Source organism: Camelus dromedarius, chromosome 8, assembly GCF_036321535.1.
Source record: "Camelus dromedarius isolate mCamDro1 chromosome 8, mCamDro1.pat, whole genome shotgun sequence".
Lineage (NCBI taxonomy): Eukaryota > Metazoa > Chordata > Mammalia > Artiodactyla > Camelidae > Camelus > Camelus dromedarius.
This window is the reverse complement of record NC_087443.1, coordinates 53,586,727-53,599,400: the sequence shown is the minus strand read 5'-3', so window position 1 is coordinate 53,599,400 and position 12,674 is coordinate 53,586,727. Positions and strand designations below refer to the sequence as shown.

At 46.1% G+C, this 12,674-nt stretch overlaps 1 protein-coding gene across 5 annotated transcripts in view; it reads right to left on the bottom strand.

Moving 5' to 3' along the window:
- PLCE1 (phospholipase C epsilon 1) overlaps nt 1-9,283 on the bottom strand; it is a 300,817-nt gene extending 291,534 nt beyond the window's left edge. For all 5 annotated transcript variants that reach the window (XM_031461396.2, XM_064488235.1, XM_031461397.2 and 2 more), the window contains exon 1: nt 9,117-9,283. The gene's annotated coding sequence lies outside the window, so the exon portion shown is untranslated. The remainder of the gene's footprint in view (nt 1-9,116) is intronic.
- Nucleotides 9,284-12,674: the final 3,391 nt, after the last annotated feature.

The following is a 12,674-nucleotide window of genomic DNA, read 5'->3' as shown; positions in this document are numbered from 1 at the left end:
ACATCATTAGAAGTGCAAACTGATGCAACCTTTTCGGAGGGCATTTTGGCAGTAAGTCTCTCGAGCCTTTAAAACAGTTCTCCACTTTGACCTAGTAATTTCACTTCTAAGACTCTGTGCTAAAGAATTAGAGATCTAGGCAATGGAGAGTTACTTAAACAGAAAAAAATTGGGGATCAACAACTAAATGTCCACCAAGAGGGGAATGGGTAAGCCCTCCATGGGACCACATGATGGAATGAGATCTAGCCACTGAAGTCAAGGTTTGGAAACATTTAATGGTGTGAGAACACCTTAATAATGGAATGTTAGGCAAAGAATCTGGGATTGAAAATTGTGCAGTATGTATCTACCTACAGTATAGTCTTAATTTTGTTTGAAACAAACTAAAGTCCCAATTCTGCTGCTTCCCAGCCAGGTGGCTTTGGTCAAATCCTTCAGTCTCTCAGAAGACCAATTTTTCAACTCTAAAAGTGAAAGGGATTGGATTCCTCAATTTTCACTGTTACATGACATAGCATATAATTAGGAAGTAAACATGCATAATGTCTGCATTAATAGAAGGTAGAATTTTAGTTGTTAAGATAAAATTGGGATTAAAAATTCTTTTTTAAATTAATTTTTATTGAGGTATAGTTGACTTACAATATTATATTAGTTTCAAGTGTATAACATAGTGATTCAGTATTTTTATAGAGCACACACCATACAAAATTATTATAAAATTTTGACGATATTGCCTGTGCTGTACATTACATCCCTGTGACTTATTTATTTTATAACTGCTAGTTTGTACCTCTTAATCCTCTCACCTATTTTCTCCCTACCCCTACCCCTCTCCCATGTGGTAGTCACTAGTTTGTTTTCTGTATTTGTCAGTCTGTTTCTGTTTTATTTGTTCATTTTTTTTTGTTTTTTAGATTCCACATATAAGTGAAAACATACAGTATTTGTCTAAAAAAATCTTTATTTTTCAAACTAATAATCTAAACAAGTGACATATTCTAGACTTGACTGCTTAGATAGTGATAATTCATTAGAAATACGCCACATGGCTAGAAATAAGCACACTCTCTTATCCTCTGTAACTGATTTGATCTGGGCTTGCCTGCCTGAGTCGAGAACACACTTCACCTGTTGTCAGCCATCCCGTGACTTGGCACTGGTGAGGCCCAGCCCATCCTCAGTCAGCAAAGGGTAATTAGTCAAAATCCTAGATCCAAGAGATGTCCTGGGAGAACCTGCAGGGCGGTCTGACTGCCGTTGCATTGACGGCACAGGAAAGTCGTATTTTGGAGTTCTTTTCACAAATTTATGTAGTTCCTGTGCATAGCTCATGAAGTTCTAGCAGTCCCTCCCTTAGATTCAAATAATAATTGAGCATATTTCTTTCACAACTGCCTGGAGCTTTACCAGTCCTTCCCACTGTGGATTTTAAGACCCTGCCGGAGGCACAAGGAAAGAAAAACCTCAGGCACAGGCACGGTAAGCCAGGCTAAGTGAGGAACTAATTAGCATGCTGAGAAGTGAGCAGAAAGTGGATCTGAATTTGCTCAGACCCCAGCAGTTAACAAAACTGCAGACCAACTACCCAGTCATCCAAATTCATTCTGCCTTTGAGGGGAAAAGGGAATACAATGTCATGCCAAAACCATTTAACTTCTGTGAATTGTATCCACCTCTCTGAGACTGACAAACCAGACTATGAGGGCGCCTCAATTCCTCCAGGCAAACACACCACAGGCGAAAAGATGTTCATCAGTGAAATCTGAGTTCGTGTTACTAATAACAACAAATGAATTGAAACTTTCTGTAGAAATGACAGTAACTTGAACTAACTCCAGTGATATCCAAATCAAACTGTGCTATCTGATATTTTAATCCCAGATGTGTATAGCACGCACTTGGTCACATGTGCTTTTCCCAATGATTTTTTTTCCATTCTCTGGATTTTCCATAGTCAGTGATACTATATAGTTTAAACCTAAAATGAAGTCATCAAAATAGTCTCTCCTTGCTTCTGCCTCTTCCTTAACTCCGAATATAGCAGTCTTATAGCTTTATTATTAAAATGTAGCTGTTCCTACAAAGCAATAAAATACATAAATGCTAACCACATTTTGTCAGAGCTTTGAACCTGTGTGCACATATAATCAGCCCCTCTGAAGGAGACCTTCGAGTATTTCTATAAATGGAGCACATTTCATTGGGGCCACCACACAACAGATCATTCCGCAGAGCCGGCAGCAACACCACCACTAAGTAGATCACGGCACTGGCCAGCACTGTTTGACCAATAACCCTGGCAAGCTTAGCCGCCCCATATATGTTTATTTCGTTTCGTTTTCTTAAGCCTTAGGGGTAGAGGAAAAAGGATGCAAGAGTATGGAGTTTGTATTATAGACCCAAAGTCCTGGAGAAGAAGCAGGGAGGAGACTGGAGTTCTACTCTGCCCCTCTCGTCCCAGCCCCCACAGCTGGTGGGAAGGGGAGGAAAAGAGCAATTGTCCAGCAGCTCCTGAAAGCAGAAGGGACCCTCTTCCTGGCAGGGGCAGTGGGATCTCAGAGACCTCGGGGAGAGCTGTGCATCCATGAAAAGCAGCCTTGAGTCACTGCAACCAGAGTCACCTGTGGTCAGGGACAATGGACATTTCTGTGGCAACCAGACCAAGAGAGGAGTAATGGAAGGAAGACTCCTGGCTGCACTGGGGGAGAGCATCATGGGAGAGCAGAACCCCGTAAAGAGATGAGGCTAGAGTCTTCTGCCATCCCACTGGGAGACTCGGTAGGAATAAAAACAAGCCTAAGAGCTAGTATTTGTTTAATTCTTACTGTGTATCAGGCACTGTTCTAAACCCTTTACCTGAATGATTTCATGTATTAGGTACTACTATTACCCCTCCCATTATGTGAATGAGGACGTTTAGGCCCCACTAGGACAAGTATTCTGCACAAGGTCATACAGATTGCATGTAAATAGTGGAGCCAGGTAAACAAATCTAAGCAACCTGTCTCCAGAATCCAAACTTGTAAAATGCAGTTAGAGAAACTACAGTGAGTTCTATTCCTTGCACAAACAAGTCTTTGGGCTAAAGGTAAAGGTCATATATAGCATGCCTTAACTTGGGGTTTAGGTCTTCTCAAACTTCTCTCTGTCTCTCTAGCAATCAAAGTGACCTTTCATGCCAAATCTAAGGCAGGACCTCACTGTATAAATAAAATGAGTAAGAGTGGGGGTGCACAGCAGAAGCAGGGTAAAGGGATGAGATCTTCATCTTCTGCCATCTCCCTCACCTGGCAGTGGCCCCAACGCTCCCAGAACACAGTTGGAAAACCACTGGCCCAAACCAGTATCACTCTGAATTATGTGCTTGACAGACAAAAGCAGTATGGCTAGAAAACCAACAGCAGCCACAGCTAAACCAAAGGTAAAGGCAGAAACCATCACCACCCACCCTCCCGCAGTCCCAGGGGCACCTCATCATCCAGACCCTGATGCTAACCATCTCCAGTCTGAGCATTTGAGGGGCCAGAAGGAGGTTGAATTCGGGGCTGGAGCAGAGAGTCAGGAATGAGGCAAATCCAATAAACAGGCAGAGGTGGGAAGCAGAGCCAGCTGGGCGCTGGGGCCAGCAGTCTGTGGTGAGTGAGCGGGGCTGCTGTAGGAACAGAGGTGGGAACTCGAGAGGGAGGCCAGCACAGGAACTGCTCCCAGAGCCGGCGTCCTTCAGCTTCAAGCTGTCCACACGTATTATGTGAGATAGGAATGGCAAAAACTTACCAAGTACTTCAATGCCCATGTTTCTCCTTCTTTTCTTTTCTTTTCTTTTTTCTGGTACAGAGGGACTACATCACCCTCCCTCTTGCTGATTCAAATACTGCCTTTTCTTTCTGTACAGTAACAGGCCACTCAATCAGAAATTCCTGCTTTGGGGAGTCGTGTGGGTAATAGTCAAGAGTGCCAGACTGCGTGGATTCACATCCCAGCTCTACCCGGTACCGGCTGTGTAACCCTGGGCAAGTTACCTAATTCAGTGCCTGAGTTTCCTCTTTTGTGACAGGCAGATAATAAAAGTACCTTCCTCAGAAGATGGTTGTGAGGATGGCAGGTTGATACACCTAAAGGACTTAGAACAGTACTGAGCAAAGTTTGAACTAAATGCTGGCTGTTATTGGTCTCTTATTTTGACAGCTTTCACTTCCCTTCTGACCACTTTCTTTTTTCCCTTCCACACTCTATTAGTTTCCTATTGCTGCTGTGACAAATTGCCACAAACGTGGTGGCTTAAACAATGCAAATTTGTTATCTTATAGTTCTGGAGGCCGGAAGTCTTAAAATGGGTTGGCAGGGCTGCCTTCCCTCTGTGGAGGCTCTAGGGAAGAATCCATTTCCTTGCCTGTTCCAGCTTCCAGAGGCTGCCTGCATTCCTTGGCTCCTGACCCCTTCCTCATATTACCCCTGCCTCCTACTCCAGACTGGTCCTCTTGCCTCCCTCTTATAAGGACCCTCTTCATTAGATTGAGCCCACCCAGGTAATCCAGGATAACTCCCTCGTCTCGAAATCTTTAATTTAATCACAACCACAAAATTCCTTTTGTCACGTAAAGTAACATATTTACAGGCCCCTGGGATTAAGACTTAGACAACTTTGGGAGGCCACTGGCATCATTCAGCCTACCACACATGGCTCTCTAAGGCCTAAAGCTGCAGGCTGGCAAGCCTTAAGTAGGCTCAGAGGGAAAAGACAACAATATTAGGAGACAACTTTTTGAGCACCATGTGCCTGGCACTATGCAAAGTGCTTTAGGTGCATTATCTTAGGTCTCATAGCAACCCTTTAAAATTACTATCTTACAGAAAGGTCAATTACTTGTCTAAGGCTGTACAGCTAGTTGGTGGCAAACCCAAGTAAATTTGATTCCAGAGCCCTTATATTTGACCAAGAGTGCCTTGTCCCTACACCTGAAGCTATTATAACTGGAGGCACCATGACCACCAGGGGCCTTGGAGACTATGCCATGGGAGAAGCACATGCTTCCAGGATACAGAGAGACAGGGGCCCTGCAGACCTCATGCTATAAGGTCCACACAGGTGGAGGAGCCGTCAGAACATTTTCTTATATTCAGAGGAGAAAGCCTGGGGTTACTCAAGAATGTCTTTAAATGCAGCTTTGGACCAAAAAGCCAAGAAGGGACCAGCTGGAGAGAGAAAGTGAAAAGTCCAGTGCTGCCCCCAGCCCTGCGGTTCTAGACACCCTCCCAAAAGAAGAGAGACACACTCTCCCTGGGAGAGACTTCCAACTGAGTCAGGTTGATCCAGAGCCTCTGAAACCAAACCAGGAAGTTTCAGAACCCCAGCTGGCCTCCAGAACGGCCCTACCCACAGCACAACAGTCAGCACATATCAGGACCAAGCCACCCCCTACCTTCCCCACAACAGTTGTGAGTATACAAGCCCCCACATGCCACAGATTTCAGCAAGGGTCTAGTAGTTTTACCAATGGCCACAATGAACCACCTCTTTTCCTATCAGTTCTTACACAGTGAATGGTTCAGAACCAACTGTGATTAGCACAAGGTGGGAAAGGGCAAGCTAAACAACTGCTAAGCACACCAATTACGGTGGTTTAACTATCCATAGCATTTCAAAACCTCAGCTGCTTAACAATTTAGCCATAGCCCTGTCTGAAACTTTCTAAGCTGAGTTAAAGCTCGTTGGCTTCATGAAGCCAGAAAAGGGCCAGTCATTTGTTTTGGGTGATGAGCCCAGAGGCTGATGCAGGAAAGCACAGTGGTCAAGGGAATGGAGTCTGGAGCCAGCCTGCTCTGACTGAATCTTGGCCCTGGCACTTTCTTGCTGTGACTTAATGCAAGTGACATAAACTTTTAGTGCCTCAGTTTTTCCATTGTCAAAAGGGGCATAGTAATGGAGGTCCATATGTCCTTATGCAAAATCAGACGTTTTCTGGCTTTTGTAATGGTAAAACAGGGCATATGCCATATGTTAAATAACACTGTAGGTGGGATCTGCAGCAAACGTGTCCATTATTTCTGAAATAAAAATGTATAAATAGTTTTTACCAGGTGAGAAAAATAAAGACTCTAATAACCTCCTGTTGACTCAGACCAAATTTTGTAGCCAGACTTGGAAATCTCTCACAGTTTTGAGAGATTTTTTGATTTTAGAATTACAGGTAAGGGATAATAGATTTCTGGCACTTACCACCTAATGCTGTTGTTAGGATTATGAATGAACAGATCTAAAGTGCTTACAACACTGCCTGTATAAGTGTTACCACCACTAGCTACTACTATTATTTTCATCTAAATAGATTTGGTAGGGGAAATGTTTAATTTATTAATAAATTTGGATTGGAAATCAGTACCTTGGAGATTAACAGTCATTAACCCTTTACAACAATATTCCAGAGCAGGATTTCTGAGATGATGGACACATTCTGTGTCTTTATTGTCCAGTATGGTAGCCACTAGTAACTTGTAACCATTGAGCAACTGAAATGTGGTTAATTTCATTTAATCCTAACTAATTTAAATGTAAACATAAATAGCCATATGTGGCTTGTGGCTACCATATTGGACAGCACAGCTATAGAGGGCTGGGTTTCAATCTGGCCCATGAAAGCCTATTTAAGCCATAATACAGATGAATTACAGCATTAATAAAAACAAGCCTGAATTCTGTACCCTGGGAGCAGAGAAGACCACACAATGCTAAATAGTTTTCTCTTTCTTTGTAAGCCCTGCAGTTGGCCCATGGCAAAGTGCATCTTTGCTATTTTCTTCTTCTTTCTCTACTCCCCACTTCCCCACCTCCAATTCTCCTCTTGGGGACCCCACATAACTGGGCCACATGCTTCCCTAGGCCCCCATCAATGCCTCCCAGCCCTCCTACAGGAACACCATGCTCCTCAATCACCTGTCTTCCTTCTCCCCAGCCAAATTCCCACTTGCTCAATGCCAAGATCTCAACTAAGTGTCTGAAGGAAAGCAACTTGACAAACAAATTCACACTCTAAGCTGTTACTGCTTTTTCTGGCTTCCCTGCTTCTTCTTCTGAACTTGAAGTCTAAATTGTTGTGTTCCCCTGACCCCCACCGTTCGCCACAGCAGAGGGAGCCCAAGCAGAGAAAGAAAGCGCCCAGACTAAAGCAGTTGTTGTCCTATACAGGCTTTCTCAGCCAGGTCTGTGGAAGGCAGGGACAGTGAACATACACAACACACACACACACACACACACACATGTGCAGAGCAGCCTTGCTCTGTGCAAATACCTTCTCTTGCCCAGGCCTGGAAAACATTCCCTGCTCTCTGCTTTAGAAAACATCAAGCACAATTCTTTTCCACTTTCTTCATTTAGAAATTTGTAGGTAACAGATAGCACATCAAATGAATTGTTTAAAGTATATAACAAAAGCCCAGAGAAGACTGTGACTAAGAACGGTTGCAAATAGAAAAAGAAAACCAACCACCTTCATTGGAATCTAGCTTCACCACAACCCACTCGAGCATGGAATTTTTAATGACACAGGTCAACCTTGGAGCACATCCAAGGAGCTTATGTTACTAGAAGGACTGGAAGACTGTCCCTCCAACTCAATCTCACCTCTTACCTAGTCCCAAGGCATGGACCAAAGACGATTATTAGCCATGGTTCCTGGGTAAAAGGATAATTTCCCCTGTGGGGCTGTAAATGGAGGACAATTTGGTAAATATGCTTTTCTCTGAATCTTTTTGAGTACATTATCTGCTTCTCCAAAGGAGAGATTTGTATTGAAGAATCAAAGTCATAATATTTAACACCTACCCACAATTATTTTTAGAGGGCCTTCTAGACACAAGCACTGTGCCAAGAAAGCCACAGTTAATGCCTTCAGTAGGGAAAATGAAACATCTACATAAATAACTCTTGAAGAATGCTGAGAGGAGAAATGCCTTGAAGGTAAAAATGCTGCAGGAGTGAGGGCCGGGGAAGGTTTGGGGCTGGGTTATCAGCAAAGGTCTCACAACGGCAATAAAACCCAGTTTGAAGGATGGTTAGGATTTAGAATGGTGAAATGGAGCAGGAAGGGCACGCAGGAAGGACATTCAGGAAGAGCAAAGGATGTTGATGACATCATCATCAAGCATTCTTCAGAAAGTATTTGTGAAGACGGGGCTGCCTCCCCTTCTCTCCCAATGCCCCTGGGACCTGTATAGGTATCTACGGGGTCACCTGCATTCACCTCCCAAGACAGGCTCTTAAAAATTCTCCCCGGTGGGATGCAGCACTCTTGGCTTCATCTGTGCCCATTCTGTGGCAGTGGCCCCAACTACCCCTACCAGGGGTTCCTACAAGAAATACAAAGAAACGTACTAATCTTGCAGGGATCTAAATGACCTACTGTGCATGATGCAACTAATATTAAGAACCATGTGGAAAGAAAACTTTTCCATCAAGTGAATTCTACTTAACATCTATTCGGGGAGCTCAGTCTTTAAAATGACACTGCTAAATCTCTGAATGATGGATCTTCCTTATACTGAATAATTAGTTGAGTCAGTTGGACCAAATGTCTCATGGCTTACACTGCGCATTTAACATTAGCCACAACGGAGGGCTTTTCCTTCTAGATTATTCATTATCACAGCGTTAGAGGACGTTAAGAAAGAAGATGGAGCCATTCTTCCAGTTACCAGTCAGAGTGAGACCAGGTCCAATACTGCATTTTGTAGGACTTGATGTAGCTAATCTCTCCAGGAACAATCTCTTGAGCACTTTCCTTGAAATACTGTTGCTAGGTACAGCCTCAGGAAGAGCTTATATTTTTCTTCATTGTACTGTACACACAAAATGCAGTGGAGACCTGAGGCAAACGTCTGAAGGGCGAAGGAAGCACTTACAGGGTGTTCTCGAGCCCATGTGATGGCTGGCCTGTGTCCCCCCCGCGAGTCGCCTGCCTCAGTTCTCCCCTGGGGAGAGGAGTGGGGGACATTCTTCCTCCAGGTACGCGAAGGGAGGCTACAGCCCTCGGCGGGTCTACAGGACTCAGAGATTAAAAGCCCCTCTTTCCCCTTCTCCAAGCCTCAGGAACCGAGCCACAGAGTCGCTTCCTCACCTTTCCTCTTCTGGCCGGTCGCACCGTAGTCCCCAAGTACAGCGTCTCTCTGGGACGCGCCCGTCGCTAGCGGCGTCGGGTGTCCCCGCTACTGTGTGTCAGCGGCGGAGCGGGTGCCAGGAGCGCGCAGAGCCAGGCAAGTGCCCGGGATGCAGAGCCCGGGGCGCGCAGCCCGCCGCCGCCGCCGCCGCCGCAGCTCCCGCCCGGGGATCTGCCGCCCGCCCGGCCCGGCGTCGCCGAGTGCGCCCCCGCCCGGCGCCGCTCCCTCGCTCCGCGCCCGCCGAGCTGTGCACGCTGCCCGGACGGACGGCGGCGCGGGCGGCAGCGGGGCCCCCGCCCTGGGCCGGGCTTTCCCAGAACTCGCCCGCCCCGGGTGAGAGGCCGCGAGCGCCGCCGCGGGCCGCTGGGCAGCGCGGGGAGCGGCCTGAGCCGGGCCCGCCCCCGGCCTCGGGCTGCGCGCCGAGAAGGCGGGCGCGAGGGGCGGACCCCGCCGCCACCCCCGCCCTGGCCGCCCGCCGCGCGACCGCAGCGCGACCCCCGCCCGGTCCCGGCCTCGGGGGCCGCCCCTCAACACGGCCCGGGTGAAAGCTAGTGAGAGCGCGGCGGGGTCACCCAGCTCCGGGGAGGGCGGGAACTCTGTCCACCTCAGGCCGCGGGAATTTACTCTCACACCGTCCGCCGGGGGACCGTCCCTGCTCGACACCCACGGACACTGAGGCTCTTGGAGGTTCAATTACTTGACCAAGGTTACTCTGGTAAGGGCAGCACCAAGTCTCCAGTCTGTTCGGTCATTCACTTAGCAAGTATTTATTGAGCACCATAATGTGCTCAGCGCTGTGCCAGGCTCAGGAGATACTCCTTTGGCTGTGACCGTTCAAGTCCCTGGGCGTCAAATCTAGCTTCTTTCGTTGCTGAAGCAAACATGGAGATGTTCACCGTTGACAGAAACTAGGCTCTGCATGGAGCCTTCCCTAGCTGCTGGGGAGGTTTTTATACCCAAGTGGCAGTCAGGAGAGCCAGGGACCTGGAAAAAATATCGAATTATCATCCTCCTCTCTTTCCCCTAAACCTCTTTCGCCTCGCTCTTTTCCTATTCTAATGGACAGACCCTTCCATAGGTCTGACCCCTTCCCCTATATTCAATCAGGACCAATTCCTGTGGTCCCTACCCTTACTATCTGTCCTCTCCTTGCACTGAATCATCCCTCACACCACAACCATGTTATTACAGCCATATTATTCTTCCTCTTGTACAACTTTAATCTGCACAGAAAACTTCTTTGGCTCCCTACTGGCTTCCAGACTAACTTCCTGTGACTGTAGGAACCCAACATGCCCTGGTTAATATGCACCACCCAGCGTGATGTTTCTCCCATTCCAACTCTGTACTTGTCCTTAGGCTGAGCTTCTACCTGGGGCATTACCATCTCCTCCCACATACTTTCTTCTGGCTCAAGTTTGACCCTTTCTTTCAGTTTGCTCTTAAAAGTGGCCTCCCCTTCTTTGAGCCTTCAGGGCACCAGAGGGTTTGAAACAGGAATGCACAGGAGGTCACCAAAGAATTCTGCCTATAAGAAAAATATGCCAGCCTGGTCCTTAAACTGTTTTGCTGTTTTTTTTCACCACTAGGATTTTAATGAAAGTCAACATTACCTCCTCCTTTGAGAGCTGGCTTCAGAAAGGTCTCTGCAGAAGACTCTGCGGAAGCTCTTTGTTCATTAGAAGCTCAGGATCTTAGCACTGGAGGAATAGAGAATAGTCATTTACTCCAACCTCTGAGCCTACACAGTCCTGGGCAGGTGAATGGAGGAGCCAAGAAAAAGGAAGCATCGCTGACAATAAACAAGGTAGAGGCTATTTATTTAATACACAGTTTTTATATTATGATTTTATAATACATTTAATGAATCTAGTAATATCAGTCACCTGGAGCTCCCAAAGACTTGTATTTTTTTTTAATTAGGCAAATTGGAATTAGATTGTTGCAAATTGGTGGATGCACAAGCAGTTAACATTGAATCCTCCAAGTGAGTCATTGCACCATTAGTTACCAAGGAAAGTCTAGGTCCGTTGGTCAGGAAAGTTATCTGAGTGTGATAATCAACAGCCCCATCCCTGAAAAAGGGTGCCTTCCCCAGATCTTTGCAAAGAGAGCAGGTCCAGATCAGTGTCCTTTGCTCGCCCCCTTACTCCCTCTCTAAATGAGACTGGTGGGAGCCGTGTCCCCGAGGCTGCCTCACCGCATTGGAATGTCTGAGCTAACTGTGCTTCCAGAGGGTTCATTGCTCCTCTGAACAGCACTGCCCAGACTTTCTGGAGATTTTAATTCACTCCTCAACCTCGCCAACAGTTGCACACAAGGTGCCTTTTTTACACCCTGCTCTCTGTTCAGTGAAACAGGCAGACCATCTCAGGGGAACAATGGCTCCATTCAAGACTTTTTCAGAAGTACAGCATATAACTTCCACACAGTGGGTTGCTGCCAGCCATTATCTGGAGGAAGAAAGACGGTCAGATAAAGTGCCTGTGAATTGGGGGAGCGCTGGACAATTTCCATGGAAAATTCAGCTTCAATAAACTAGTTATGCATCTTTGTATAGAAGACCATTTTGCATAGTCAAAAACAATAACAGAAACAAAAAAAGAAATAATGCTGTGGAAACTATTTAAATGTAGTGCATCTGTGTTTGAAATTTCAGAAGAAATCTCCTATCTCTTTTGAACTTGTTACATAATGGTCTCCATTTGATGGAAATTGATTTAAATAAGTTATAAATGTTGGGACTAGGGAATTTACATCGTAAGATAATTTTAAGAAATGGAATCATTTTCCTACTTTCTCCCTCTCGCATCCTGTAATTTTTATGTTGGGAGAGGGTCTCTGAGTTCATGGTTGTTGCTGCCAGTGGGAGGCCTCACACCCCCTACCACACATATTACAGAAAAGAGATTGGCCCTTTGCCACACTCAGCAAGCCAACCATCAGTTAACCCATTTATAAACAAACCTTAAAGTTGGGAACTGACTAGTCAGCACAGGCACCATTGACAAATATACTGATCTTTGTTAAACAGAAGCTAATTGCTAAGCAGGGGAATTTTCCTGCAGTCATCTGGGTAGCCTTGAAAGCCAAAGAAGAACGGAAGGAACAAGCCAGCCCTGAGTTTAGGAATTGCTATTTCCTCTCATTTCAAAGTTGCCGCATCAGATTGTGCAGGGTTTACCAGCTATCTGCAAGTAGGCTATTGAGTTCAGACATTGGGGACAGAGCCAAAAACAAACTTTCCAGAGTTAATCTTATATGCCAGGGTAGAAATGCTAAGGCAGTTTGAGGTTGGTGAAAAACAACCAACGTGTTTAAAGCAATAGGTAGCCCTACTTCTGTGGGGTGGTTGCAGTAAGGGTGGAGGTGACCTGGTGGGAACGGTGAAGCAGAGAGGAATGATCCTAACCATTACCTCTCAACGTATCCAGTGGTAGGGGCTCAGACTGGTGTGGGACCACTTGAGTTGAAAGCCCCAATGCACCCCCAGGTGGGAGTCCTTAGGCAAGTTACCT